General features: G+C 37.3%; 1 protein-coding gene across 8 annotated transcripts in view; it reads left to right on the forward strand.

The window, feature by feature from the left end:
- CCDC148 (coiled-coil domain containing 148) overlaps window positions 1-26,241 on the forward strand; it is a 297,672-nt gene that overhangs the window by 57,355 nt on the left and 214,076 nt on the right. For 3 of the 8 annotated variants that reach the window (XM_078327716.1, XM_078327718.1, XM_054257606.2), the window contains exon 2: window positions 23,907-24,004. The exons of 3 other annotated variants lie outside the window; for them this stretch is intronic. The gene's annotated coding sequence lies outside the window, so the exon portion shown is untranslated. Of the gene's footprint in view, window positions 1-19,018; window positions 19,159-23,906; window positions 24,005-26,241 lie in introns of all 8 variants that reach the window. 2 more of the 8 variants (XM_078327717.1, XM_078327719.1) reach the window with 2 other exon arrangements.

A 26,241-nucleotide genomic window follows, 5' to 3' on the forward strand; every position in this document is an offset into this window, starting at 1 on the left:
AGATTGAGATACGAAAAACCCTTCAAAAAATCAATAAATCCAAGAGCTGGTTTTTTGAAAAGATCAACAAAATAGACAGACCACTAGCCAGACTGATAACAACCAAATAGACGCAATAAAAAACGATAAAGGGGAAATCACCACAGATTCCACAGAAATTCAAACCATCATCAGAGAATATTACAAACAACTCTATGCACATAAACTAGTAAACCTGGAAGAAATGGATAAATTCCTGGACTCCTGTGTCCTCCCAAGCCTAAACCAGGAGGAAGCTGAAACTATGAATAGACCAATAACAAGGGCAGGAGTCGAGGCAGCAATTAAGAGCCTACGACACAAAAAAAGCCCAGGTCCAGATAGGTTCACAGCCGAATTCTACCAGACACACAAAGAGGAGCTGGTACCATTTCTTCTGAAACTATTCCAAATAATCCAAAAAGAAGGAATCCTTCCCAAATCACTCTATGAGACCAATATCATCCTGATACCAAAACCCGGCAGAGACCCAACAAGAAAAGAAAACTTCCGGCCAATATCCATGATGAACATAGATGCAAAAATCTTCAATAAAATATTGGCAAGCCGATTGCAACAGCAAATCAAAAAACTTATTCATCATGATCAAGTAGGATTCATCCCGGGGATGCAAGGCAGGTTCAACATACGCAAGTCTATAAACGTGATTCACCACATAAAACAGAACCAAAAACAAAAACCACATGATTATCTCAATTGATGCAGAGAAGGCATTTGACAAAATTCAACAGCCCTTTGTGCTAAAAACCCTCAATAAACTCGGTATCGATGGAACATATCTCAAAGTAATAAAAGCTGTTTATGAAAAACCAACAGCCAATATCATACTTAATGGGCAAAAACTGGAAGCATTCCCTTTGAAATCTGGCACTAGACAAGGATGCTCTCTGTCACTTCTATTCAATATAGTACTGGAAGTTCTAGCCTCAGCAATCAGGCAAGAAAAAGAAATAAAGGGTATTCAAATAGGAAAGGTGGAAGCCAAATTGTCTCTATTTGCAGACGACATGATAGTATACCTAGAAGACCCCATTGCCTCAGCCCAAAAACTCCTGAAACTGATAAGCAACTTCAGCAAAGTCTCAGGATATAAAATCAATATGCAAAAATCACAAGCCTTCCTCTACACCAATAACAGACTTACAGAGAGCCAAATCAAGAATGAACTGCCATTCACAATTGCTACAAAAAGAATAAAATACATTGGAATACAACTCACAAGGAACGTAAGGGACCTCTTCAAGGAAAACTAGAAACCACTGCTCAACGAAATCAGAGAGGACACAAACAGATGGAGAAACATTCCATGTTCATGGTTAGGAAGAATTAATATCGTAAAAATGGCTATACTGCCCAAAGTAATTTACAGAATCAATGCTATCCCCATCAAGCTACCATTGACTTTCTTCACAGAACTGGAAAAAACCACCATGAACTTCATATGGAACCAAAAGAGAGCCCACATAGCCAAGTCAATTCTAAGCAAAAAGAACACAGCGGGGGGCATCACACTACCGGATTTCAAACTATACTACAAGGCTACAGTAATCAAAACAGCATGGTACTGGTACCAAAACAGAGATATAGACCAATGGAACAGAACAGAGCATCAGAGGCAACACAACATAGCTACAATCATACAATCTTTGATAAACCTGACAAAAACAAGCAATGGGGAAAGGATTCCCTGTTCAACAAATGGTGCTGGGAAAACTGGCTAGCCATGTGCAGAAAGCAAAAACTGGACCCCTTCTTGACACCTTACACCAAAATTAACTCCAGATGGATTAAATACTTAAACATAAGACCTGGCACCATAAAAACCCTAGAAGAAAATTTAGGCAAAACCATCCAGGACATAGGAGTAGGCAAGGACTTCATGAACAAAACACCAAAAGCATTGGCAACAAAAGCCAAAATAGACAAATCGGACCTAATGAAACTCCACAGCTTCTGCACAGCAAAAGAAACAGTCTCTAGTGTGAATTGGCAACCAACAGAATGGGAAAAAATTTTAGCAGTTTACCCATCTGACAAAGGGCTGATATCCAGAATTTACAAAGAACTCAAACAGATTTACAAGAAAAAAACAAACAAGCCCATTCAAAAGTGGGCAAAGGATATGAACAGACACTTTACGAAAGAAGACATATATGAGTCCAACAATCATATGAAAAAATGCTCATCATCACTGGTCATCAGAGAGATGCAAATCAAAACCACATTGAGATACCATCTCACACCAGTTAGAATGGCGATCATTAAAAAATCTGGAGACAACAGATGCTGGAGAGGATGTGGAGAAAAAGGAACAGTTTTACACTGTTGGTGGGAATGTAAATTAGTTCAACCATTGTGGAAGACAGTGTGGCGATTCCTCAAGGCCTTAGAAATAGAAATTCCATTTGACCCAGCAATCCCATTACTGGGTATATATCCAAAGGACTATAAATCGTTCTACTATAAGGACACATGCACACGAATGTTCATTGCAGCACTGTTTACAATAGCAAAGACCTGGAATCAACCCAAATGCCCATTGATGATAGACTGGATTGGGAAAATGTGGCACATATACACCATGGAATATTATGCCGCAATCAGAAATGATGAGTTCATGTCGTTTGTAGGGACATGGATGAATCTGGAGAACATCATCCTCAGCAAACTGACACAAGAACAGAAAATGAAACACCGCATATTCTCACTCATAGGCGGGTGATGAAAAATGAGAACACATGGACACAGGGAGGGGAGTACTAAACACTGGGGTCTATTTAGGGGAAAAGGGGAGGGCCAGTGGGAGGGGGAGGTGGGGAGGGATAGCCTGGGGAGAAATGCCAAATGTGGGTGAAGGGGAGAAAGCAAACAAAACACAGTGCCATGTGTGTACCTATAAAACTGTATTTCATGCTCTGCACATGTACCCCAAAACCTAAAATGCAATAAAATAAATAAATAAGTAAATAAATAAATGGACCATTTTTATATTTATTCAAATTATTTAGTATTTGTACTTAAAATAGGCTACATATTAGATAATTTTATCTGTTACTTAGGGTAAGTTTCTTTTAATGTTTTTGTTACTGACTCTCCTTCAATATCTTTACCTTATTTGGGTCACAGATTCCCTCTGAGAAGTTGATGAAATCTGTGCAATCTCTCTCCAGGAAAATTAACACAAGCAAATTTTGCATATTATTACAAGGCTTCTATGAACTCGAACATATAACAGTGGATTCCAGCCATGGACCAGTTTAAGGTCTATTCTTCAGTTGGGCCCCACATTTTAAAAAATTTTGCTCTATACTATGTATCTTAGCCTTGCTCTTAACTTTTTTTCTTGTCAGATGCTGTACTGCCAAAATTTATTAACAGGTCCAGTGTTCTGGCTGTATGTACCTCTTTTTCTAGTTAAATAGGACCTATGTTGCCATTGTACTTCTTTTACTTGATATGTCCATTAAAAAAAATCTTATGTATTTTGGTACCACTCCAGTTTTGGAGAAGTTATGTATAGAAAGAGTAAGAAGTTGACAGTTTATTGGTGGACTAGTAAAGCGACAAATACCTTCAGATAGGGTGACTCCTGATAGACTTCTGATAGTGTGATCCAAAAAGGAAGCTGCCTGGGGGAAGGAGTGAGGTGACTAGAAGCCAGCCACAAAAAAAAACCTAGTGCATACTGAAGTCAAAGGGATAAGTTCAGAGAGCTGGCAGCATATGCCCTTGCTCCCTCCCTTGTTTTAGAAATGAGAATTCAGGGAGGAATGAAAACAGCTTGGGTGGCAGATGGCTGCAGAGAAAACTGTTTCAACCCAAATTTGAGGATTGTATCAAAAGCCCAGGCAGAAATAATTTTGTTTTCCTCAAGGTCTTAGAGTTGAGATTGGGGGTAGAAAGAGAAAGAAATATTGAATGGGAAGAAATGGGATTAGATGGGTAAGAAAGAGAGACAGAGGGAGAGATAAGGTCAGGAAAGAAGCCACACTTGTTATTTATCTAGACAAAAGTAGTCTAGTTGATTATCTTGAGGAAATGTAACGTGCCAGGCCGGCACGATGGCTCACGTCTGTAATCCCAGCACTTTGGGAGACAGAAGTGGGAGAATCACTGGAGCTCAGGAGTTCAAGACCAACGTGGGCAACATGGCAAAATCCTGTCTCTACAAGTAATACAAAAATTAGCTGGGTGTGGTGGTGCACACCTCTAGTCCCAGCTATTCTGGAGGCTGAGGTGGGAGGATCACCTGAGTCTGGGAAGTCGAGGTTGTTGTGAGCTGTGACTCTGCCACTGGACTCTAGCCTAGGCAACATAGGGAGACCCTGTCTCAAAAAAAAAAAAAAAAAAAGAAAAAAGAATAGGAAGAAATTTAATCTGTTTGACTATAACCTCAAGAGTGAGCACTTTAAAATTACTTACTGAAAGTATATATGTAGTACTTTATGCTTCATTGTGAGAAGAGGAATATTAGAGAAAACAAAAGCTCCAGGGCTAACACTAGCTCACAGGACATTTCATTTTGAACTAGAAACATACAGGTCCAGCCCCTCACTAGGACTTGTGGTCTAGCAACCACAGTGTATTCGGGATATCAGTGCCCATTTCTCTCCATTGCCATCCCTCTGTGGTAACCCTGTTAAAAAGAACTGAATTTCTGCTTAGGCTTCAGGCAGCAGAGAGGATAAGGACAGGCTTTGGGTATGTGTAAGGACTTTCAGGTCTCTTGTAAGCCAGAGCTCCTACAATATTGTCATTCATTTCTAGCATTCCAGCTATCCATTTAAATGTGAATCTGGGGAGGAAGCTTACACAGGGGAGGAAGCAATTTGGGAGATATGCAGGTGATGCAGGTGGAGAGATCAAAAAGGAAAGAGGTACTGGTTCAGCAAGCCACACCACATAGAGCCACCTCGATGATCACTAAGAAGGCAGATGTTTCAGCCAGACTGCTCTTGCATCCAGAAACTACTCATAATTTTAATCTTTTCATAATAATCATAGAATTATCATATTCATATGTATTTATACACATACATTTATACATGATGCATATACGTTTCCTATACTCATGAATGTTAGCCATTCTTTCATGAGTTAAACTATTATAGTAGTCAATGAATGTACTATCTAATAAATGCAATTAATATCAATAATTAATTCCCATTATGTCTACTTTAACAAAATATGAAATATGTAAATTAGGTAAATCATTAACTTATAAGAGGAATTTTATTTATTTATTTTTGATACGTTAAGTTATTGTATACATTTGCAGAACATGCAGGTTTGTTAACATAGGTATACGCATGCCATGGTGGTTTGCTGCATCCATCACCCCATCACCTACATTAGTATTTCTCCTAATGCTTCAATAAGATTGGAAACCACTATCCAATCTTATTGAACTGATCTTTAATGTTTAGTGCTAATGCTAATTAACCAAACATTTAACACATTTTATTCACATAAATGATTAAGCTAAAAATATTTTACATGTATTTTCAATATTTTCTTTAGCTTTTGCTCTATCTTCTTTTGCAAATTCAATCAAAATCTGGGTAATAAGATATTGCTGATCAAATATGGGTTGTGTTCATGTCTTTATTTGTATCACTTTAAATTGTCCTCAATTAAGCCTCTTCCATTTTCTTCATTTAGACTTATTGAATGTCACATACTGCCACTAATAAAGTTTATAGTTATAAGAGGTATACAAGCACTATATCTTCCTCTGTGTTTAAACCCTATATTATTGTTTGCAGGTTCAAGATAATCTGTAGGGCTTTTAATTTTCTTAAAATAGACAATTTTAAAATTCTGTTAATGTTTTGAATATGTAATAACTGACAATAGTTCAAAATGAAGATGTCAGAATGTATACAAGAAGTCTTGTGACTACTTCTTCCCTGTTCCCATTCCTCCTGGCCCCATAAGGAACCAGAGATCCATACAATGTCCTTTTAATCTTTCTGCTGACTAGTTTTTCCAGTTGATAGCTTACTTCTTTGCAAAGAGAATTCATTAAATAATCTACATATGCATTCACAAGATCTCTATAAAGTTACCAAAATTAATAGAATTTTTAAATAATTATTAATTGATTGCACTCTTATAAAAGTTTTCAGAATGGATTGGTTGATTTGCTGGAAACACAGTGCTTGAGTTAAGGATGTCAGAGAGGGAGTCTGGTCCTCCCTAGTGACTGGAATGTTCTGGTGCACTATGCAGGTTACTGCCTTCCTGGTTTGATGATTTGGATAACTGCTGAGCTATTTTTTTCATAATTTAAAAATTAGTTTAATTTCTAGCATAAAAGCTGTACTAAAGGCACTACATGGGAAAGTATATACAGATCTAAAAAATAGTTAATGATGTTTTATGCTCAATGCAAATTTTAAAAACTTGTAATTTTAAAGTCTTATAAAAAGTGATGTTCAAGAGTTTGAACTGTTTAAATTAGAATGCTGAAAAGGAGTTTGATGCTAACAATTATTGCTGGTGTGATCATATCACTAATGAATTACAAAATTGGAAGCTTATTATTCACTGAAGCCTTTTCTTCTCCTTATTGCTAATATTTCCATTCAGGGTGGCTAGGCATCCTCATTCACTAATATGATTTTGTATTTCACATTGGGAACCTTGCTCCCAGTCCTCAGCATTCCATGATACATGACTGTGCTGCACAGACTATGGTTAGGGTGTGTGTCCATCCTTGTCACTATATTGTCAATAGAGCCTCCTTTTAACCTCAGGAGTGCTCTGGATTTGATGTTAAATTCTGTGGTCACTCTATGAGATTTGCCAATGATAATAATGGCTTTTATTGAGCAATTGCTCTATACCAGGCACTGTGTTAAGCTCTTTGAATGTATTATTTCTTTTATTACTGCATAGAGCATAACTCTTCCATTAAGCAACTATATTGGAATGCTATTTTACAAAAGGCAAGGGAAGCCAAGAGGTTTAGTAATTTTACCCAAAGTCATACAGCTAGTAACTGATAAACTGGGACTTGAATTCAGACTTGTTGGATCTGCACAATAACTGTTTGTGCCTTTGCTGTGGTGTTAAGAAAACAAGTCTGTGGCCACCTAGCCCAAGTTAGGTTGGGAACAGCTTGTGGTGCTGGGACAACTGAGTTTCTTTTGATTGCCTTAAATTTACTGAGCCCATTCATCTGTCAACTAAATAAATACATTCTTTTTCTTTTTAAATAAATGACAAGGCAAAGCAATGTTTTGTGTGTGCGTGTATGTGTGCGTGTTTGAGACAGGACCAATAATCTTGGCAGTGTTATATTACAATGGCTTTTTAAATTTTGTATAAATGCCAATTTAATTGTTTAGTTTGATGGTGCATTAGGAACAGTGGTTCACTGTTTCAATTAGGAAAAGCTGCTCTCTGTCAGGTTTGTGAACAGCTTTATTGTTTAGTTCATATAAAGGTCAGCAGCTCTAAAAATACACACTTTAATGGGTGATGTAATAGATACTTTATATGTTTTGCAGGTACTTTCCCTCAGTGGTTGAAATGAATACCTTTTGTGCCTTCTGGAGAAGTTGTCTGTATGTATGGTGTGAGAATATGTGTGTGTCTGTGTATGCGCATATCTTGTTTGAAAGCCCCAGTCTTACAAACTTACAAACTGGATTCTATAATCTCTTTCTTATGAAATATCAACATCTACTGTGAAGCTATTGTATATCACTGGATTTGACAGACATTTTGACTGAGTAACTTCTAAATACAGACTTCAAGTCAGAAAAAAAAAAATATTTGTGGTGGATTCTGTTTGATTTAAAAAAATTGAATCAATTGATTCAATTCAGCTTGGGAGCCTAAGAGGTGACTTCTGCTTCTGCATTTTCAGACCCTTCTCAGCTTTTCCCTTGCCCAAGAAACTATTTCTTTCCTTTTGCTTCTTTTCTTAGCTTGAGAAAGTGTTAAGATTTGTTCATTTCAAAACAGACCATTTAAAACTGAAGAAGCCACATTGTTTAGTTCACTGGACTGGGAGCCTTAGAGACATGTTCTATTCTCAGTTCTGGAAAATCTCTTAAAACAAAATCGCATGACCTTCAAATAAAGATATTACTCTAGTTTGAGATAGTAACTTTACTTTCTATTCAGCCCTGAAAGCATAGTATTAACTGGAAAGACCTTGGCAAAGTTATACTGTCTAAATAGGCAAGTTCCAAATCCTGGCAGAGAATATTCCTTTGAGTTACATTTTTCTACAACTTTTAAAAGTCTCTTCTCAACTGTAATCTTTCATTTCCAATACAAGATTAATATATCTATTAGGAGAATAAAGATAATTTGGATGAAGTTATTATAAATCCCTTATGGAAATATTACCATGTTATAATCCCTATCTGGAGGCTGGAGTGTGGTGGAATTAGGGTTACTCTGATCTGTAGCTGGGACTACTGATGATCCCATACCTGACACTTCAGGAAAACTGATCTCTTTAGCTATGCTGGTACAGGCTTTTGCATACCTTTTTTTTTTTTTTAATTTTTTTCTCTGTATTTAACCAAGCCAATCTACATTACAAACAAAGAACAAACAACAAAACAAGCTTCCTTAATCTTACAAGGAAAATTGTAAAGAAAAAATAAACCTGGAAGTTATGTGGTGAGTGACGTGAAATTTCTGGACATGGTGCAGTGAACAGTACAAAGTATTTGCTTTCTAAAAAATTATACTCTAGTCCTTACCATTTAACTGTACCTTTAAACAATTGGCTTAATCTTTTTGTTCTTTACCTTTAAAATAGGAGAAAAACGCTTCATATGGCGAGTTTAGGATCAAATGGTAACCATGAAAGTACTTTGTAAAAGGTAGATGTTAGTTATTGTGTTGATTATACAAGTCCCATCTATGAGCTATTCAGTACATTAAGTGCACAATTCAGTTGTTTTTCTTCACTTTGTGGAAGCCCAAAGGAGTCACAGTTTCGGATTGTGTGCAGTCATGTTTTGTGAGATTCTCACTGTCTACGGGGTCATCTTTCTCTTCTGGTCTTTTCTTTGGTTTTCTAGCTGAGGTCTGGGCTGCTCTGCTCTGGCCACAGTTTGCACTCTTTTTCCACTTTCCTACAATTTTGCCCTGTTCTTCCTGAAATCTTCTCCTTTGCCCTGCCTGCTCCCTCATTCCCAAAGAGAAAGGCTTGTCTTGCTTGAGTCAGAACCAACTTGAGGAAACTTCCCTTCCCCTCTGACATTTTCTAGCTTCAAGTCTTTAGAGGTCTTATCCTTTCTATGCCCTAGTTTTGTCTCCTGGGTTGGTTTACCTGAAACATATTTCTCAGTGGGATTTTGAAACAGATTCTTGCCTTCTTCAGCTGGGCTTAAGTGTGGGTCTGGCTTGCTAGTGGTCTTGCTGCCTGGAGAGTGGAAGTGCTCTCACTTCATTCTGCAGCCTACATCCCTGTTCTTAAGGTCAGCGGCAGATAGAAACTGCTCTTCCCAACTTTTGAAAGACTATATTCCTTCAGAGTTTCCAAATGAATTTCAAGTGCTAGCTTGAGAAAGCAGAAATGAGATTGAAGAAAGCCAATAAGTGTTTTTAACCTTCTCACCTAAGAGTAGTAGTAATTTTGGTAGTGCTACTAAAAGTAATTGTGGTAATAGCAGCAGCAGCAGCAATAATAATAGTAGTAGTCATTGTCATTGTCCTAGTAGTAGTTAACATTTATTGCCCCTTTTTACATCCAAGTATGATGAAAAGTTCTAAACATGCATTATATGATTTAAACCTCACAATGACCCTGTGAGGTGAGTCTGTTACTATTGATCTTGTAGGGTTGAAGATGCTGAGGTTCTGCACGTGAAGCAACTTGCTTGAGTAACATGGAGAATCGGTATTCAAAGCCAAGTTTGATTTCAGAACCTGAGTATACTGCTCTACATTCTGAAATACATTAATTAGCTCTTGGGGCAGAGGCCACTGACTCAAATGCTTATTCCTATAATAAGGCAGGTCAGAAGTGAAAGTTGATGGACAAGCCCAGAGTTAAGAAGATAGCAGTGCAAGCTAGATAATAAATGGCAACTGACATTCTTCCTCAGTGCTGGGGTGCTATAAGGCATGGTGGAGACTGCGGTTGTGGGAGAACATATGTCCTATCTAAAAAAATGACAGCTACTAATTATTCCAGCAGTTGTTCTCACAGAGAAAGAAACTTTTTAATACAGAAATTTTAAAAAGATGATGAAAACATGGATTTTATATGTCCCAGTGATTAAATATTGGCATTGGATGCAAATGAAAAGCTAAACAAAACACCATGAAGGTTAAAATAATTATGTCTGGGGACCAAGTTTGGCCTGATGTGTTACCTCTCTCAGGGAAAAATTTTGTAACATTCTAATGATGTCAACGAGTGATGACACAATACAATAAGAGAGATCATCTTCTGGATTGGCCAGTAGTTGAACTGTCCTTAGCCATTCCATCAACAGTTGCTTAACAGAAGTCTCTGGGGAAATCCCAGTTTATTAAATGTTGTATATAGCATGGGAGAAATGCCAGATATAGGTGATAGGGAGGAAAGCAGGAAATCACACTGCCATGTGTGTACCTATGCAACAATCTTGCACGTTCTTAACATGTACCCCAAACCTTAAATGCAATTAAAGACTGAAAGAAATCTCATAAATAATAACCGTTCTATTCTTAAGCCCCTACTGTGTGCCAAGCACTTTGTATAGCTATTTTATGAATTTAATTCCCATGACATATTTGTTAAATATGTGAGGTTAAATATATGTGTTAAATATTTGAGAGGTTGAAAAAATAACAGTACCAACTTGCCCAGACATATATCTATAGCAAGGGGCAGTATGGGGTGTGAATCCAGATGTGCGTGATTCCAGAGCTCTTTGTCTTCCTACTTAGCTCTGCTGCCTTTACAGTGACATATTGCTGTGAAGTTTACATTATGCTGGAACTCACGTAGGCAGGGAAAGGCTATCCATGTTGTTCAGCATGACTTTCCGTTTCAACGAGATGACTCTTATCAAAATTACCTCTGTACACTACCAGAAATTCTTTGCTTTCACGTTATCACTCAGCCTGAAACTTGAGCCTTTAGAGCTTCTTTAGTTTAACAAGCATACTCCTGTGAAGGTCCCTGCTTAAGCAACCATTCCTTCATTCACGTGTTAACATGAAGTTAATCATATTATGTCTTTCAAACAACTAGCTGAGATCGTGAGAATTTTCCTGGTTAGCAGGAAGGAGGAAGTGGCTCTTTGGAAGTATGTGTCATTGATTAGATGGGGTGACCAGACTGTGGAACTTAGGATAGACCCTATGTACCACAGGCAGGTTTCTGGCTGCTTCAGATTAGGAGAGTGGGCAAAGAAGTTTGTTAATTATGTTACTTTTGCCTAGATCTGTCCCTTCAACTAGACAAAGCCATATTATTGGTTGGTTTTTTTAATCCTATTATATTTATGGTACAGAAATGTAGCATTCTTTTTTTTGGCTGTGAATTAGGTTTTGAACATCTTTTATATTTCCAAAATAAAACTATTATCTTTAGAAAATTAATGTTCTTTTTTCACAATTAAGGAACAGACTGTCAATAATTAAAGAGAAAACAAAGCTGAAGAAATAATCACAAAATAGCTGTCTCTAAGGGATAGGATTATGGACTTTTGATGTATTGTTTGAAATTTTTATAATATAACTCATTTTCGAAGAGAATGAGAACAAACAATAGAGTTTTGGCCTTGGAGCAGAGTGAATGAAAAAATTCTTAGTTGTCAGGGTGTAGTCAGAACGAGGTGGGCAAGTTTTACTGCCTGTGAGTTAGAGTCTGTAATTACCTCAAGGAGAGGGGCCCTATTGAATGTGTGAGGCTCATGAAAGGGAACAGAGGAGGGGCCAACTCTCCCAAGTTTTACTTGGCTTTTCCTTCTCCCTACTCCTGAAACCCAAGGAATGTGGAGTTTCTCTAGTTTTTTTTTTTTTTCCTTCTGGAAGTAACAAGGAGAAGTTGGAAGAATTCAGGCTGATTCAATGCTCAGAATTCCCTGACATCTGTTAAGCCTTGGTACTGACTGGTTATTTATTAGACAGCTTTGCCCAAAACAGCCCATAAATGTTTACTGTGCCAGCCTTGCTAGAATTTGCTCTTGCCTCCTTATAACCTGAATCCTATCTCCCAACTTTCAGAAGTCTCAGAATAGTTCTATTTTCTTTCCCTTTTTGTTCATTTTAGATATCAGCTATGAAAAATTTTATTCTTTCATTTTGGTTCAGATGCAGCTTGGGATTCTCAACTCATTTCCCTATTTATTTGTCAATGGAAATTGTTGCTTTGTCTTACTATGGTATACTGTCTCTCTGCAAACTCTGAGTTTTCTCAGAGTAGAAGAGTAATGTTTTGCATATATTAGTGTATAATAGCTAAGCTTTATCCTCTATAAATAAACTCAAAACTGGACAGTGGTTGTAAGTGGAATGAGTCAGGAGACACTGACTTATTCATTTGAACCTTAAACATACCTCTTTTGTCAGTCCTGAGTCCCTTATAGTATTGAAAAGTAAGAGATCTACAAAAAGAATATTAGAATCTAGGAATTCGGAAGGTTCTTTGGTCATTAAAATTACAATCACATCCTTTAAAATCAAATTTGTTATGTAATTATTCCAAAACTGTTCTATTCTTTGTGATACTCTTGGAGAAAAGACCTATTTAGTTCTCAAGAAAGCTTATCTATAGCAGTGTCTTTTAATATGACATGTTCCTCAATGATTTCTCTTTAAAAATCCATCTACCTCTGTGATCTGCTCTCTTGTCAGCTCATCTATTTAATTTTGGCTGCCCTTTTCTAAATTGAAGCCATCAGTGTTCTTGGCATTAGCAGATTTCTGTCAATCCTCTTTTTGTCAGTTTTTTTTCTCTGTCTGTATCTGAGGCTGTCCACTTGGCCCCTTAACCCATACCTGTAGCCACACAGAATTGCTTGCTTGTACTACTTCAAACATATGCCACTCCTGTGGCCCCTTGACTCAAATATCTGTGTTTTCTAAGGCCTTCTTTTTCCCTATAATTGGTGAAAACACCTTGCTATTAAAGACTCACCTTATATATCACCTGTCCTATCTTTCTCCACCTTGGCCCTCCATCCTAAGCGAAAGTAGGCTATCTGCCTTTTGTGTTCCAATAGCATAGCTACGATACCATGATCTCTGGCTCACTTCACAGACCAGATTTCCTTCATGTAGAATATAAGATGATCCAGGCAGTGTTAGACCTATGTACATTTATTTCAAATCTAAGGCATACAGTAAGCTTTTCTAATCTTTCATGTATATATCCATCTTGGCACCTTCAGTGAGTCCCCCCATTATTTCAGGTTTGCTCTCATACATTTGCTCATATTCAGCATATTATGAAATGTTATAATTACTTTTATGTGGTTTTAATAGGATTTATAGATTACGTTAACTTTTTTTTTAACTGAAGTTACCTTCACAAGATGGACAAGTACTTAAATACATTCCTACAAAAACACCCTGAATTGTAGGTAATACTTGTAATATAAGCACAACAAATGACAGGCAAAAGCCAGAGCTGACTCCTTTATACTCCTATGAAGACTTTGTCAGCAATAGCGTGGCATGTGGCTGTATGGAGCCATATGCAGTGGCTCTAACATCAGGCCCATCACAGTCACAACAAGAGTAGCAATCCAATGACATCTTATAGAAGATTTAAAATGATTCAGTAATTTAAAATACAGATTTGTATTTCACCCTTGCTAGCTAGTAACATTATCTTAAGAGTTTATTTTGCCCTGAGAGAGTAGATGAAACTAATATAGTAATAGAAATTTATGTAGTATATAGTAATAGAAATAATTTATAATAATTATAATAGTTTATAAATATAGGTTTAGTATCCTTTATCTAAAATTCTTGGGACCAGCAGTGTTCTGGACTCGGGATTTTGGAATATTTGCATTATACTTACCAGTTGAGCATCCCAAATCCAAAAATCCCAAATCTGAAATATTCTTCCAGTGGACATTTTTTTGAATCTGATGACTTAGATGCAGGAAGTGGATTTATGTAGAGTATGCAGTGAAATTATCACCCTACTGCAGCGTGAATGCATCTGGTGAAGTCATCACTTCCTGTCTCATGGGAAAATAGAGATATTGCCAGTTGGGAAGACTCTGGAAATCATTCTCCCTTTGATTTCACCTTCACACTGCCCCCTCTTTTTCAGATACTCAGCCAGTTCTCATCCCCTCACACCACCACTTTTGCCCCTGTTACCAAAGAAACTTTGCCCAAAATGCTAACCTGAATTACTGAGTGATTTTGCTTATGTCTGTAATCACAGTCCCAAAGCTATTTTCTGATAAGTGATTACGACTTTACTTACATAATTCTGCAAACCCAGACCTCATCCTTCAATATAAGTGAAAAGAATCTCTCTAGTTCATGTCATGATATTGCACCAAAATTTTCACCTTAGGACTCAACTGTTTTACTATTTAAGAATTAGTTATCCTTTGATGTTGAGGATTCCTAATAGAGGGATCCATTAATTATTTTTATTCATAGATAATAATAAGTGCCGGGGAAAGCAATATGGACTAGCAGTATGCATGTGTTTTCAGAAGTAAGGAAAGATATCATTTTCCTAATACTTTAATAGAGCAAAACAGTTTTCAGCTACTAGCAGTATAAAATAAAGTCTCACTACTTGGGTAGCAAATGTTTAATTCATCTATGTCATCTTGATTAAATAAATGGTCTCTAAAAGTTTATGGTAGTTATAAGTTTACCTGGTATGTTTTAGGACTAGTAATGTAGGCATGTCACAAGTAATATTGATCTTTTAATTAAATGTCCACACTAAATATAAAGTATCCATTCTGAGCACACATATTTTTATTATATTTTTGGGAAAGAGTTGCAACCATCAATAACAAATGGAGCTTGCCCTTCTTTAATTTACTGTTCATAATCACAAGAGACCACTGGACAGTAAGCACCACAAAAGCAGGTAACATATCCTTTCCCTCACTGTAGTAGCTTCCATGCATAGTAGAGTGTCTAGCATGTAATAAGAATGCAATACATATTTTGTCAAATGAATGAATGAAGTATGTGTATGTTCTCCCCTGACACCAGCCATGTATTACACCTTTGCCTGCCCATAAAGATAAGTCTCAAATAATAGCTATTGTATAGGGTAGTAGTTTTCAGTTTCTGATCTGGGGAACCTTGGTGCTCTGCGGAGATGCTGAGTGGTTCCACCAACAGCAAATTGCTTTCTGCTGAACCATTACACTGCCAGAGTGTTGTCAGAATTTTTAGTTACAATGCAATCTACTTTAAGAAAAAAAAGATTTATTGGCTTAGAAATACCAAAAATTGTAGAGCAAAAGACACAAAGGAAAGGCTAGAATGCAGCCTGGGTCTCAGAATAAACATCACCTTCCTCTCTCAGCATGTTGGCTTCATGCTCACTGCAGACCAGTTTTTTCAGTGGGAAACATAGCTTATTGACAGCTGTTAAGCTTTAGTATGTCTTCGATCCCTAGTCACTGGATAAAGACTGATTTCAGGCTTTCTTTGGCCTCAAGTTTAAAATTTTGGAGGAGGAATTTTGTTTATAAGAATTTGGCTATTTAAAATGAGTTTCAAAAATTTTTGCTGTAAACAATTAACTTGCAGCCCCACCACTCGTTTTTGACTCCCCCACTATTATCCCCATCTGTTCTTCCTCAGTATCATTTCCTTAATTCCAACCTTGGACTCTTGGCTCAGTTTTTCTCACTTCTTAACTCTTCCTGGCCTATTTGGCCCTTAGCTTTTCTGTTCTTTGTGTCTTCGTATGTCATTTGGTCCTTCTATCCCTTTGTCTTGACTGAAGACTACTTTCCCAGAGAATCCACTTCCAGCTTTTTGTCTGGGAGAAATTGAGCCATATAATGTGTAGTAAGTTTCAAGATTATATAAACCATAGCTTATTCTTCCTTGTACTTTCAAATGGTTTTCACTTAAGGACAAAAGGCAGTTATTTTATATCTACTGTATCCTAAGCAGCATGAAAATAGGGTAGAAGTTCTTAAAATAACTTCTTTTGTAAAGTGGGACACCTTCAATCATTAGACTAGAATTTTCTCTGATGCAAGTGCTAAGAAATGACCTTGATCAGTAAAAAGGTACATACATATTGAAGCATGGGAATTATCAATATAATCTTCCTTTGCTGTTTCTGGAAAGGCAATTAAGGCTTCTACTCCTCCAGCAGCCAGTGCAAAGTCTGCCCTGAGTCAGATTTGACAATAGCATTTTACAATGACCAAAGGAGGTGTAAGCCTAATTTAGATCAGTACATTTCATCTGCACTACTACTCCACTTAAACTTTTGTGCTGAATTTTTTAAATGTGCAAAAATTGTCTTGGAAATACATTTTGAATCTTGAAGCCAGAGAGCAGGATGAATTCTAATCAAAGAAGACATCTTTACAAATAAATAGGTAATGTCGTCTTACAGAGTACTCTTCACTCAGCTCTAAGGTGAAATAATTTTAAATTGAAGAAAGATGAAGTTTTACTTTAATTAGTTTGTGAAGACATGGGTAAGTGCTTTTGAAAGAGTAATTATCTGGCCCTTCTTTTAAGAGAATGTGAATTGAGAATGGACGTTGATCTGGGATCAGCTCAATTAACTTTATCACAGTTTGTTCATATTCTGTAGTAAATTAGCATATTCTGTCATACATAAGCTTCATTTGATTTTGTTTTATTTCCTTTTCATTCTTATTTTGTGTTTTATTTATTTAAAATAGTTTAAAGGAGTCCTGGCTAAAACCAAATTTACTGAAGCACTATTTGGTCTTTTTGTATATTTCCTCAAGTCATAGAGAGAATGAAAAATATATTATTATGTTATACAAATGTGTTTCTCATATTGAGGACCACCAACGTATGCTATGAGATTTTTAAGTTCTCTATGAGAATTTAAATATTTTGTGTTATTTCAAACATAGTTTTTAAGGAAGAGTATGTGTGGTTTAAATCCATCCATACAATATTGATGCCTATTTTTGTGCTCATGGATTTATGATGACACTAGTGCCAAGAGAGTCACCTATGTGACAATGTCTACATTTTATTATGTTGTTTCTCACATCAAGCTGTAAGAATCACAGAATCTCTGGACATGTTTTCAGGCATCTGTGACTACTTTTGTAATAACATTAATAACTGATATTTTCAGATGACATTTTTGACACGAGATATCTTCTAAAAAATTTTTATGTATTATCTGCTATAATCCTCACAACAACTCTAGAAAGTATTACTATTTTCCTCATTTTAAAGATAGAAAAAGGCCAGGTGCAGTGGCTCACATCTGGAATGCCAGCACTTTGGGAGGCCAAGGCAGGTGGATCACCTGAGGTCAGGAGTTTGAGTCCAGCCTGACCAATGTGTTGAAACCCATCTCTACTAAAAATACAAAAATTAGCTGGGCATGGTGGCATGTACCTGTAATCCTAGCTACTCCGGAAGCTGAGGCAGGGGAATCATTTGTACCCCAGAGGCGGAGGTTGTAGTGAGCCAAGATTGTGCTATTGCACTTCAGCCTGGGCAACAAGAGTAAAACTCCATCTCAAAAAAATTAAAATACAATAAAATAAAAATAAAGATAGAACACCATAAATACAAAGAAGTTAGGGAACTTGCCAAGGGCCTTTGAGCTGGGTTTTGAACCCCACACTCTAGGTCCAGAGTTCATGCTTTTGAGGGCTGTGCCCATTTCCTCCCTGGTGGGCATAATGGGTGCTGCTCTTTGTCTTTGTCATTGGTTACCCATAATTATGAGCACTTAAAAAGTAATTGCTTTCATTAATTTGATGAATATGAATTTCAATTTCTTAGAAAAAAAAGACTTAAGAAAATGTTGACTGGCTTCTCTTCTAAGGGTATGACTACTTATGGAAGGAATTTATGTATCAAACATTTTTAGAGTTTCAATAGAAAACTGTTAAGCCATAATAGCAACAAATTAGAGAAATTTTGTTGATGTGCATTATTCATATAGGAAGAAAACAATGTTTCCTCTATCCAATTTCCTTCTCTTCTTCCTCCTTTCCTGAACAATTAGTCCTAAATCTGTTATAAGAAGCAGAACAGTGCTGGTATCTACACTGGAACTGGGAGGGAACTGCAGTGGCCCTAACTATGGTGTTGAAAACCAAAAAGGAGAAAAGAGGGCATTCGTTTAGGAAGGCTAACCTTCACTGAGTCAGAGACCAATGTGGGTAAGGGCCACGTTTATGTATAAGGGCAGGCTGATATAGTTGTCAGAGCTCAAGCAAGACGGGAATGGAAGAGGTACCATGAATGGGGTGACTAGTTCACCGTGTCAGTGCCCAGAGTGAAAAGAGCATCATCATGCAGGGACAGTCTGACATGGGGTTTTGAAACTCAACTGGAGTGGGAAGCATGTTCATGCAGTGGGGTGGGGGGCAGAATGGGGAGTCAGAGTGAGGAAGAAGTGTATTTGGAAGGGTAGAGTCTGCCATGAAATGGTGTAGCTCATGTGAGTGAGGGTTGGGAAGCACCTGCTCTGGGCTGTTGGGACTCCTATGGGATAAGGGAGGCATCTGTGTAGAAGTGAGGTGGTATTAGAGATGATAGATAAGATTTTATGTAGGAAGTAGATCAAGTAAAAGATAAAAAGTTAATGGTAGCTGGGCTTCACTGTTGCAGAAAGAAGTTACAAATATAGGAGAGGAGAAAACTAAAATGAACCCTATACTGTTGTATTGCAGTTGGAGATATCAATGTATATTCATAGATAGAGATATAAGTGTGTGGGCCTGTATTTTCTAGCTTTGCCCACTGGGTGGTCTAAGAAGTAGTGACATCTCAGTGGCCATGAACACATCTAGTGCCCAAATCATGCCTTCTAATGCCATTCTTCAAGGAACCAGAGCTCCTTGGAACGATAGTTGATCTGGACTGTGACCAGCAAAGACCCAGAAGAGCCTGTGATACTATGTTGTGCCGGAAAGAAAGGAAATGTTCAAAGAAAGCTTTCAAAAGAACACAAAACTCCACAACCATGTATGTATTTGTTATAGTCCCTGTAAAAACACTTGCTCTATGGCTGGAAGGTTACCATGAGTTTGAATTCGTTGCCAGAGATTCACTGGCAAAAGCTAGAACAAGATTACAGCAGACTGTTGGAACTAGAAATGGGGGAATGCAGATTGAATAGTTCTGTGCTAAATGGGGGAAGGTAGAATGTATGGGAAGGAGAATATGTGGGAAGGATGCAGGGGCCCTGGGCATTGATTTTTTTTTTTTTTCAAATCAAGAATTGTGTCATAGTATAATGTAGAGAAAACTAGCCTGGCTGTTGAATCTATAAAGAGATGATAGTTCCAAAGATTATGGAGTTTGGAGTGTCTCTCTTTGGGTTGAGATAATGTTCAAGCTGGACTTGTGGTACATCTGTTAATTTGAAATTTAAGTTGTCGGAGACTACAGCTGAAAAAAATACTTAAGATAAAAATTAACCTGCATGGCAACCACATTGCATATGGTTAATTTGCCTTAATGTAGAGGGAAGCAGCAATGTTTACTGCAGTAGGTCTTAAGCTAGACTAATTATTACCACTTCTCGATGAGCTTTTAAAATAAATACACAGTCTCAGAAATAAATAGCAATAACTGGTATGGTAAAAAGGGTGAAGCCAGTTGTTTCAAAACATGGCTTCATCATTTTCTAAATGCGCATCCTTAAACAAGCTGTTTAACCTCTTTGAGCCTCAGTTTTTTCACCTGTAAAATGGTACTACTAGCAGCTATTTTATGGTGTTATAATGTATGCAACAGGTGCTCTCTTGGTAATTACCTTCTGCATCAACTCCCCACACTGCCCACCAACTGCTGATGCATACTTTGTACTCTGGAATGCCTCATATTGTTGCTAAAGTCAAACAAAAGCCATACTCTGGAATCTTGGCTGAGAGTGTAGTATAACCAATTTAGCAAAAAGGGGACAACACATCAGGAGTGATAGGCCAGACTCCACTATTTGCACTTTAGGGCTTGGATGAGGCCGTAGCACAGAAAACCAGGGAGACAGTGCAGAGGCTTCCTTCCCAGGACGCTCTTGTTTTGGAGATAGGCACGACCAGACAGATGGTAACATGGTATAATCTTTTGCTTTTCAAGAGACCCTGTCTTGCCAAAAGGTCTCCTCACATTCCAGGAAGAGGGCTGGGACTCCCTAAGAAGTTGCCAGAAGCCTTGTTTGACCTATAGCAATGTCAAGAGGCTAACACATATCTTGACATGCCACAGAAGCTTAACTATAATTAATATCTTCTTTTATATATCTTTGTGTATACCTTTGATTATATAATTAGGATGAATTCCTAGAAATGGGAGTACTGGGCTTTCTATATACATTTTAACAAATTGATTGCCAGAAGTGTCTACCAATGTCTGGTAGACATTGTCTGGTAATTCCAATGTCCAATTAATGGTTCATTGGAATGTTATTTTGCTATGCCCTTGGCATTGTTATTTTTAAATATGCTGTGGCATTGCTATTTTTAAAGTATCTGTGAATTTGTTCAATTATACATCATAATAACAGTTAATACACATATAGTGCTTACTATATGCCATGCACTGTTTTAGTACTTTACATGTATAGTAGAATTCTAGGAGGGCCCCCAAGATTTCTTGCCCTCTAGCATACACGTTCTATGTAACTCCCAGGAGTGTGAATATGTTGAGCTATCTCTGCCATGACTATGTTACATTATATGGCAAGAGATTTGGAGATGTAATTAAGTTTCCTGATAGTTGATCTCAAAATAGGGGAGATTATCCAAGTGAGCCTGATCTTATCAAAAGAGCCCTTTAAATTTGGGTCTAGAGAAAATTAGAGATCCAAAGTATGAGAAGGAATTGGCATGAAGGTGATTATCCTTGGTTGGCTTTGAATATGTAGAGGGCCACATGAGGAATGCAAACAACTGTGGTCACTGACAACAGTCCCTGGCTGACAGTGAGCAAGGAAGTGGGACTTCAGTCCAATAGCTGCAAGTAACTGAATTTGACTGACAATAATGATGAGCTGGAAAATGATTTTTCCCTTAAAGTTCTAGAAAAGGACTCACCCTGGTAATCCCTTGATTGCAGCTTAATCAAACTCTGAGCAAAGAACCTAATCATGCCATGCCAGACTTCTGACCTGCAGAACTGTGAGCTAATGAATGGGTATTGTGTTTAAAGACACAGGACACAGAAGCCAGCTTGAAGGGGTTTCCACAGGCCAAATTTGGGATAATGTGAGCATCAAAATAAACAAATATAGTAATAGATTATAATCCATTTGTTTTATCTCTTCTGCATTGCTATAAAGAACTACATGAGACTGGGTAGCTTATGAAGAAGGAAGGTTTAATTGACTCACAGTTTCACAGGTCATACAGAAAACATGGCTTGGACAGCCTCAGAAGACTTACAATCATGGTAGAAGGTGAAGGAAAGGCAGGAGTCTCCTCATGGCTGGAGAAGGAGGAAGAAAGAATGAAGGGGGAGGTGCTACCCACTTTTAAACAAACAGATCTCTTGAGAATTCACTCACTCTTACAGAATAGCAAGGGAGAAATTCACCTGATGATTCAATCACTTCCCACCAGGTCCCTCCTCCAGCACTGGGTATTACAATTCCACATGAGATTTGGATGGTGACACAGAACCAAACTGTATCAACATTGAATAAAACAAATTACACAGATATGAAGAAACAAAAACATATATGTTTAATGAGAAATTAAACTTTATTAATTTCTAGGTACCTCTCCACAAAATACAAGTAGGAAAAAATAGTAACTTTATAGTGGAGAAACCTGACCGGCCCTACTTTAATTAAGCGATCAAAGTCAACAGTGTCTGTAATGAACAAAGGGAAATCAGGTAATGCAATAAGAAGAGCACAACATCACTTCTGTGATATTCCTGTCAGATGCATAAACTAGGCCTAATCATCAAGAAACATCAGACAAACCAAAATTGAAGGACGTGCTACAAAATAACTGGCATGTAATCTTCAAAAGTGTCAAGATCCTGAAAGTCAAAGACAAAGTAGCAATTCTGGACTGAAGGGGACTAAGGAGACATGTCAACAATATGTAATGCTTGATTCAGAACTGGAGCCTTTTTCTATAAAGGACATTATTGGAACAGTTGGCAAAACTTGAATGAGATCTGAGGATTAGTTAATAGTAATATTATCATTGTTAAATCTCTTGTTGCTGAGAGTTATCTTGTGGTTATGTAGGAGAATGTCCTTGTGTGAAGGAAAGACACCGTCAGGTATTCAGGAGGGATGGGGAATCAGGACAACAGTTTCCTCTGAAATGGAACCTTCCTTCAGAAAAATAAACTTCCTTATTCTCTACTTGCAACTTTTCTATAAGTCTGTGATTGTTTGCAAACATAAAAACATAACTTAAAAAATCTTTAAAAGAAAAAAATTTTCTTTCACTGAAAATTTGTAAAATATGGAACACGAAGAAGAAAATAAAAAACATTCTATTCACATTAATTTCTGCTCTATTTTGGTGTCTAGCTTTCCAGTCATTTATTAAATATACATCTATGCTTATATATATGCATACACTTTTAAAATTAGAATTGTATCTATTTCTTATCTTGCTTTAGAATTTGTATCTGTAAGCTACATGTCACTAAAGAGTCATGGATAATATCTTTTTTTTTGAGATGGAGTCTTGCTCTGTCACCCGGGCTAGAGTGCAGTGGCATGATCTTGGCTCACTGTAACCTCCATCTCCCAGGCTCAAATGATTCTCATGCCTCAGCCTCCCAAGTAGCTAAAATTACAGGCATGCATCGCCACACCCAGCTAATTTATTTTTATGTTCATTTTTAGTAGAGACAGGTTTTCACCATATTGGCCAGGCTGGTCTCTAACTCCTGACCTCAGGTGATCCATCTGCCTTGGCCTCCCAGAGTGCTGGGATTACAGGCATAAGCCACCACACCCGCCCGATAATATCAATTTTTATGGCAACATTTTTTACATGTAAAAATGACACTGAAATATTCAGATTTGGTTTTAAAATTATCTGAGCACTTTTATTCAAGTTTGTCACCTCTGTCACTTGGTCATGTCAAACCAGCCTTAGCTAGCAGTTACAGAAAGTATCTTGGAGCAAATAATACATATGTCAAAGAAGAATGATGCTGTTTACACATTCTTTGTCTTATACACATTTCTCGTTGGACAGGACTAGAGGCAGCATTTTCTAGACCCAAGTTGGCACTAGTATTAATGAATATTTCAATACCCACTCTACCTCTCAGTCCTTTTCCCAATAACAAAAATCTAACAGTGAATGTGTGAATATACCTCAATTTATTCTACTATTGATATCTTGTGTGTTAGTCCACTTGAGCTACTATAACAAAATACTATTGACTAGGTTATTATCAAACGTCAGAAATTGATTGCTTATTTGGTGTTGAGAGCTTGATGAGGCAATATGAGGACTTGTTCTTTGCCTCAAAGAGGGGTCCTTGTTGCTGTGTCTTCACATGGTGGAAGGGGCAAATACTCACCTTTTAGTCTTTTTTGTGAGGGTGCTAATCCCATTGAGGAGAAAGAAGCCTTCATGATTTAATAACTTCCTAAGAGGCCCCAACTCTTAATACAGTCACATTGGGGATTAAGTTTCAACATTTGAATTTACCCGGGGGGTGGGGGCATGAAATATCAACATTTACATCATAGCACCTGGTTAGTTTATTTTGTTTGTTTGTTTTTTCAGGTAGGAGTGCCATGGTGTAATCATGGCTCACTGAAGCCTTGACCTCCTGGGCTCAAGCAATCCTCCCATTTCAGCTTTTGGAGAAGCTGGAACTATAGGTGTGTACCACCACATTTTGCTAATTTTTAAATTTTTTTGTAGAGTCAGTATTTCTGGTTGTTGTCCAGGCTATGGGTCATTTCTAACATGGGTTACTAGAAATAGGACTGCTATGACCATTCCAATATGTGTCTTCTGATTAATATATGTGCAAATTTCTGTTGAATATATAAAAGGTTTAATGGCTAGATTATAGTAGCTGAACTGCCAGTGATTTTTTTTTTCTAAAGAAGTTGTTCCAGTTTACACACCCACCAGCCATGTGTGAATGTTCTGGTTGCTCCACTTTCTTACCAACATTTGGTATTTTCTATCTTTTTCATTTCAGCTACCCTAGTGTGTTTATAGAGGTATTGCACTGTGGTTTTAAATTGGATTTTGCTAATGGATAAAGTTGAGCGCATTTTAATATGTTTATTGGCCACTTGGGTATCCTTTTATTGTGGAGTGTCTGTTGAGTTCTTCTGGCCCATTTTTTATTGGGTTGTCTGCCTTTTTCTCATTAATTTGCATGAGCTTTAATATATACATATGTATTCTGGGTTCAAGTCTTTTGAAAAGATATATGGCAAATGTATTTTCCTACTCTTCAGGCTGTCTTTTCACTCCCTTAATGGTGTCTTTGGATAAATAGATGTTCTTAATTTTAGTATTTCCAAACTTATTACATTTTCCATTTAAGATGAGTATTTTTTAAAAGAATTTTTTGCCAATTCCAAGGTCATGAATATGTTCTCCTTTGTTTTCTTCCAAAATGTTCATTTTTATCTTTCACATTTAGAGCTGCAGTACATCTGTAATTGATTAATGTGACTGCTGGGAATTAGGGAATCAAGAATCACTTTTTCCATGCGGATATCCAACTGACCCTGGACCATTTATTAAAGACTGTTCTTTCCATACTGCACAGCAGTATGACTCACTTCTTCATAAATCAGGTGACTGTGTATGTATGGATCTGTTTCTTGAGACTATACTGTTCATTGGCGTATTTGCCCATCCTTGTTCCAATAACAGTCTTGATTATTAGAGCTTCATAATGGATCTTGATATATGGTACTATAAATCCTCCAGCTTTGCTCTTTTCATCAAGATTCTTTTGGCTGTCCTTTGTCCTTTACATTTTTGTATATATTTTTAAACCAGCTTGCCAATTTTCACATGCACAAAAAAATTTCTAGGGTTTCAGTTGAGACTGTATAAATCAATTTGGAAGAGCTGACATTTTTACAATACTGAGTCTTACCCACCATTTAGGTAATTTGCTGAGGGTACCACAGTTTATAAGTGGTGAACCTGGAATTCAGTCTTTCACAGGCTGACTCCAAAGACCAACACTACTCTAGAGTTGAAGAATGCCTTAGTTTTGAGGATGTGCTTTTTTTTTCAACTATATTTTAAATGAACCTATTTTGTTGGTTTACAATAATGCTTTCTTCTATAGTACTATCTTCGTAAAACCTTGCATTGTATGGTATCTCATAATTTAATTTAACCAGTCCCTATGATCACTCATTTTAAAGTCATTTCCAGTTTTTCTCCAAGCAGATAATTCAGCTACAGGCATACTTGTAAAGATATGTTTTTGTATGTTTTCTTGGGACAAGTCTCTAAAATTGTCACTGGGTCAAATGGTATAAAAAATGTTAAGAATTTTGGGCCAGGTGCAGTGGCTCACATCTGTAATTTCAGCACTTTGAGAGGCCAAGGCAGGCAGATCACAAGGTGAGGAGATCGAGACCATCCTGTTCAATATGATGAAACCCTGTCTTTACTAAAAATACAAAAATTAGCTGGGTGCGGTGGTGTGTGCCTGTAATCCCAGCTACTCAGGAGGCTGAGGCAGGAGAACCGCTTGAACCAGGGAGTTGAAGGTTGCAGTGAGCCAAGTTTGTGCCACTGCACTACAGCCTGGCAACAGAGTGAGACTCCATCTCAAAAAAACAAGAGTTTTGGTACAGAGCTGGTTGCAGTGGTGGATACCTACAGTCAGCTACTCAACAGGCTGAAGTAGGAGGATAGGATGATCGCTTGAGCCAAGGAGTTCAAGACCAACCTGGGTAACAGAGTGAGACCCCATCTCAAAAAAAGGAAAGAGAGAATTTTGATACAGGTGTACTTTGGAGATATTTCAGATTTGATTCCAGGCTACTACAATAAAGCTAATATTGCAATAAAGCAAGTGACATGAATCTTTTGGTTTTCTAATGCCTGTAAAAGTTATTTTTACAGTATA

This window comes from Callithrix jacchus, chromosome 6 (genome assembly GCF_049354715.1).
Source record: "Callithrix jacchus isolate 240 chromosome 6, calJac240_pri, whole genome shotgun sequence".
In the NCBI taxonomy this organism is placed as follows: domain Eukaryota; kingdom Metazoa; phylum Chordata; class Mammalia; order Primates; family Cebidae; genus Callithrix; species Callithrix jacchus.